Source organism: Sturnira hondurensis, unplaced genomic scaffold (assembly GCF_014824575.4).
Source record: "Sturnira hondurensis isolate 20B ecotype Veracruz unplaced genomic scaffold, ASM1482457v3 Scaffold0015596, whole genome shotgun sequence".
Lineage (NCBI taxonomy): Eukaryota > Metazoa > Chordata > Mammalia > Chiroptera > Phyllostomidae > Sturnira > Sturnira hondurensis.
The window spans coordinates 11,717,611-11,723,374 of NW_028088227.1; positions in this window are offsets into that span (position 1 = coordinate 11,717,611).

Genomic DNA, 5,764 nt, shown 5'->3' on the forward strand with positions numbered 1-5,764 from the left:
TCCGGGATATAAGCACGGACTGCACTTGGTCCTTGGGGGGCAGACAGGGAAGGGGAACTTGTGGTTAGGACATTCAAGGCCCTCCTGATCTTACTGGGTGTCAAGGCAGCACCTGATGGTGAACCTTAATTCTAGGCCTCACACTAACCTGTCTTCTCCTTCATTCCTCTCAGGGGTGATCCATGTTCCTGGGGGTGCTTATAAGCCATCCTGGCAGTCAGGGAAGAGTAGCCACTTCCCCCAATCCCAGATCTCTCTGCTGGCCTGCTGGCCTGCTGCCCAGGCCCCTGCACAGACACCCATTTGTGGGGGCTCAGGCACTGCCCCCACCCCGCTTCGATTGTAGTCTCTGTGAGGTGGCCTCATTTCCATCAGTGCAAACATCTCCCTTAGTCATTCCTAATCCTTTTTATGTCTGACTGACGCAAGACTAGGGCCATGCCCACAGAGGACCCGGGCAAAAGGCTGCCCTTCTGTTCGGGGATGCCCTCCCCTGCATCCCAGCTTATCCCAAGTTAAGGTCTTGGGCATCCACTGGATCTAAGCTCTACAAAGTTTTTCCTTCTATGCTAAATTCTCTTCCTTTTGGGCAAGAAAGTCATTGTAATTTATCATGCATACTTCCTTCTCCACATTTTACTGTAAAAATTTCATGTTCTAGTCTTCAGGATTTTTGGTTCATGATATGCAAAACCAAGTTTTGTTGAAAACAAAGGAAAAATCTTTCTCTTTCAAACCCCAGGTTCTTCTTTTTTTTTTTTTTAGAAAAACATGCCTTTATCTGTACATTTTTCTTTTTTTTTTAAGATTTTATTTATTTATCTTTAGAGGGGAAGGGAAGGAGAGAGGGAGAGAAACATCAATGTATGGTTGCCTTTCGCGCGTCCCCTGCTGGGAGTTGGCCTGCAGGGAACTGGCCTGCAACCCAGGCATGTGCCCTGACTGGGAATCGAACCGCGATCGTCTGAGTCGCAGGCCCGCGCTCAATCCACTGAGCTACACCAGCCAGGGCTTCAAACCCCAGGTTCTTATTAAAATTTGATTTTAGATGATCAAGAATTTTTGTCTCAACTCATGGGCTTAAAATAATCCCTTCAACAAGCAACTGATATCTTTGTCTTAGGGCAGTGATTGAACTGCCCAATACTGTAGTCACATGTGGCTATTTAATGTAAACTTTAAGTTAATGTTGATTTAGATGAAATAACATTTAAAAGTCAATTCCTCAGTTGCAGTGGCCACATTTCAAGTGCTTAACAGCCACATGTGGCCAGTGGCTACCGCTTTGGACAGTCAGATACAGAATGTTTCCACACTGCAGAATGTTCTATCGGCCATTGGAAGTCTAGAGCAGGGATCCCCAAGCCCTGGGCTGTGGACCGGCACTGCTCTGTGGCCTGTTAGGAGCCAGGCTGTGAAGGAAGCCCTCTGCCTGGGCTCTACCTCCTGCCCTCCACCATTCGTCCACGGGAAAACTGGTCCCTGGTGCCAAAAATGGTGGGGACGACTGGCCTAGGGTATGTGTGCCTTTCCCCTTGAGAGCCATGAGTTGTAAGTGAATGGCAATGTGTGAAAACGGGGTGATGGATGCAGTCACTGAGAAAGAAATCGTTGATATTGTAAAATGCTGTCTTGCCACAGTAACGCTGAAGAAAGTTTTGAGCTTCAGAAGCATAAGTAACCTCTTTTAAGGAGACTCCCTTCATTTCTTGGTAGAACATTTCTGACGGCTGGAAATGCTGCTGCCTACCAGTCTGTCACAGACGGCTTGTACCCCGGGCTGCTGCCTCTGAGCAGCTCTGTGGTGCATTTTTGCTGCACAGCTCAGCCTGCCCCCACCACTGGACTCACAGAGCCCCCAGGTGCACTGAGAGGTATTTTATACCTACAAAAGCTGTGCTGTGTGTGGGGATTTTGCCACTTTGTTTTCATTGATTTTAGTATTGCAGGGACTCTCCGAGCTCTCAGGCCCTCCAGTCTTGCTTGGCTCCCCTTCACCCAGGTGGCAGACCAGTCTGGCAGGAGACAAGATAAAGAACAAGGCGGCAGAGGTGGGGCGTTGGGGAATGACTGTTTCTGTTTCCATCAGAAACAGGTGAAGAGAGGGACCAAAGAGCCCAGCATGCTTCTTGGTCTTGGCAGTACTTGGTCTGTATCCAGCTCTGCAAATGCTCCTCCTCGGTGAGGCATCTAATTCTGTAGGAGAGTTTAGATGGCTCATCTAAACCATGTCCTTTCCCACCAAGAGGCCTGAAGTGGACTTATTACTCAGTGTTAGTAAGACACAGGAAAATCTATTGGAAGGCTTCTAGAAAGGATTTTTATCTTTCAGTTTTAAAAAAAAAAAAAGCCCCTAAGGAGAAAGCTGTTTTGGTTCTCTTTTCCTCTTACAAAAATGAGGGCGGCATTTTGTGGACACACCCAGGATGGCAGAGCTGGGCGCCCGCACTTCCCTGAGTGGTTGCCCCAACCTGACCTGCCTCCTTCTGAACTTGTTTAGAAAGATGAATACACTTTTCTAATTGAAGTCCAGCCTAGTGAGACAATCTGTTATTTATGGCAGAGGCGCCCTAATTGGCAGAGAGGGGCATTCACTTAAAGATGGAAGATCAGAAAAAGCTTCCGAAAGAGTGGTTTGGACATTGAAACCTGAAGGATAAGTATGAGTCAATGAGATGATGAAGCAGAAGATGAGAGAAGAAGGAAGTTTTCCTCCAGAAGGACCAACTTGCAGGAAGGAACTGAGGAGAGAGAGCACGGTGCGTCTGTCAACGTGAGAGAAGCCGAAGGCAGAAACACTGGCAGGAGTCAGGTTGTGAAGGTCTGGTTAAGGCATGTGGACTCCATTCTCAGCACATTTGGAAGTCATTGATGGATTATAGGAGGGAAGTGACACACTCAGGTTTGCATTTAAAAGTGCTATCCTGCTGAACAGAGTGGAAAGAGGCAAGAGTGGATGGATAGAGGGAGCCCAGCTGGTTGGTTATGGTCATACAGCCCCGTATTAGGCGCTGATGATGATATGGGACTGGTGGGTGTGGGCTGGTGAAGGAGGATAGAGAAAAATAGACAAATTTGAGACGCATTAAAATAATAGGATAGGAAAACTTGGTGTCCGATGATAGGGGATGATAGAGAGAAGTCAAAGATGGGGGTCTAGCTTTCTTGGCTTGGACAATGGGGCTGCTGGTGGTAAACTAACAGGGAATATGGAGGGAGGAGCAAGAGCCGGGGCAGTAAAATGAGCTCAGTTTGGGACACACTGTTTCTGAGAGGGACCGAGCAGCTGAGCATGCAGACCTTATAGGATTGCGGTTTGGACTAGACATGTAGATTTTGGAGTCACCACAGGTAAAGTCACCAAAGCCATACAGGTAGGTGACTGTGCCTGGAGACAGAGTGAGGCATGGAGCACACGGTGGAGATACAAGCATGAGGGAGCTCCAGGGCCAGGCTCTTAGGTTGGCATCTGGGGTTCTCTCCTCAAGAGGCATGTGACTTTGGGAGCGTCACTTAAGCTCTCCAAGCCTTGGTATTATCTGTAAAATGAGAAAAACGGAAGTACCTACCTCATGGAATTATTGTGAAGATTAAAGAAATTTATAATTCATAAAGCACTCTGAACAGATTTCAATCATAGCCAATCATATTCACAGTATATGGAACCAGCTTATTGATTAGGCACAGAAGGCATAATGCCTGGGGTCCATAAAATGTTTCAATTTCCTTTAAAATAAGAAAAAAACATTTAGGTTGAATGAAACATTTGAATATATGATGTTAATACATTTTTTCACATTAACATAGTTGTAAGCTGTAACTTTGCATTGTTTAGATGGAGGAAGGGGCCCACGGAGACACCGGTGCTGGAGCCATGGAGGTCACTATGCAGCCCTGGGAGCGGCAGTAGTGAGACAAAACCCTAGGAACATTTCCGGGGTTGGCCGAGGGAAGGGAGTCTACAGCGGAGTCTGGGAAGGCACAGCCAGCAATGTTAGAGCAAAACTAGGAGAGAGCTACACTTCGGGGGCCAAGGAGAGGCTTCAAGGACACTGTGTCAAATGTGGCCACGGGGCTGGGCTGGAAGGGGACCGAAAGGTACCCAGAAGATTTAGTGACAAGGACCACTGTGTTCTTGATGACAGGGGTCTGAATGATGAGCTGGGGAAGGAGCGAGATTGCAGTTCCTGAGGAGTAGATGGAAGGAGAGGAAATGGAGTTGCAAGTACATGCATCTCCCAGTGAGTTCAGTTCTGGAAAGGGGGCTTTTTAAACAGGGGCACCAGCCAGCTTTTCCTGTGTCCAGACAAGTCTCTGTCTGGTTCCACATACGTGCAGAATTGTTACCAGTTATGCCGGTGGGCTAGTGGCTCTTGGTACCTTTGAGTTCAGAGGGACAAGTCCAAGGGAGGGAGAGCTTGCGTAGGAGTCCACGGGCGAGTTGAGTGATGAAGACTGGAGACCAGGCTTCCGAAGTTCACCCGGGTCCTTCCAACTCTGGTCCCAAATGTGTGGCTCACAACGAAAAGCAGCCAGCAATGGAGTATTGGTTCTGTTTGCTTTCAATGGACCTCTCACAACCTTTGTTCTGTTTTTTTAAATTAAAAGAAATGGATATGCCACAGATCACAGGACTTACTGTGAAAGAAAATACTTTGGAGTGACTTTCACAGGCCACTGCCACTTCATTGCTCCTCCTGTGCAGCATTCGCACAGCCCCAGGACCCCCTGGGAGAGGCAGTGGGACAGACATGGCTTCCCATCCACCTCCAAACTAGGGAGGTCCTTCAGAACAATATGGCATCGGCCAATTATCTAGACTGCTCACCAAGAATACCTGTGTATCTTTGTCTAGTGTGGCCTGCCGTCCTGGGGACCCTCCATGGTCATACAATAGTTACTCAGAAGTACATCTTCCATTAGCAACAGCGTGCTGACCAGCTCTCCATGAGCCATCTTGAGGTCACGGTCACTCAGCCTACAGAGGCACAGCTAAAAACAGAAAAGAAAAAAAATATCCATTTTGAAGATTTCCATGTATTATTTACACATGGTTTTGGGGGAGAAAACTAGGAGTAATTGTGTTTACAAGCCCTGCCCTCTCAAGTATTAAAAATTCCATAATAATCAGAGTAACATCTCAAGCTCAAAACCTTCTTGGAACATCTCAGACTTCTGGCTCTGTATGGAAGTCCAAGTTTCCCAGCCCTTACAGAGTCTGTCCCTGGTGAATGTATAGTGTGAGGCCAATTTTCCTTTAAAAGTACAGATGTAACACATATATGCATAGGGAAAATGCTGGAAAAAATAAACCAAAAATGTGAATGGTAATTGTGTCCCAGTGGGAGGCCATATTATTATTTTTTAACCATTCTTACTATTTTACTTCAAAAATTTGTTTTTGACACAGAGAGCTTTGATATAAAAGCAAACAGAATAGTTCCCACCACTCAGGCCCAAACACCATCAACCTGTGGCCAGCCCTGCTCGATCCTGTCACGACCCATCTCTGTATTATTTTGAAGGAAATTTATTATTGATTTTCATGTTTTTAATTTTTTCTATATTTAAAATTTTTTAAAATAAAAAACAATTGTATTTGCTTAAATAATCAGGGGGAAAACACACGATTGAAAAGAAGTCTTCTTATGAGTTCTGCTTAAAGAGTTCTCGTTCTATCACTATTTATGGATGGGTCAGGGGTCACACATCTCTGAGCTGCCAGCCTGGGTGTTTCTCTGAGAGGCCCCCAAAGTGGCCGGGA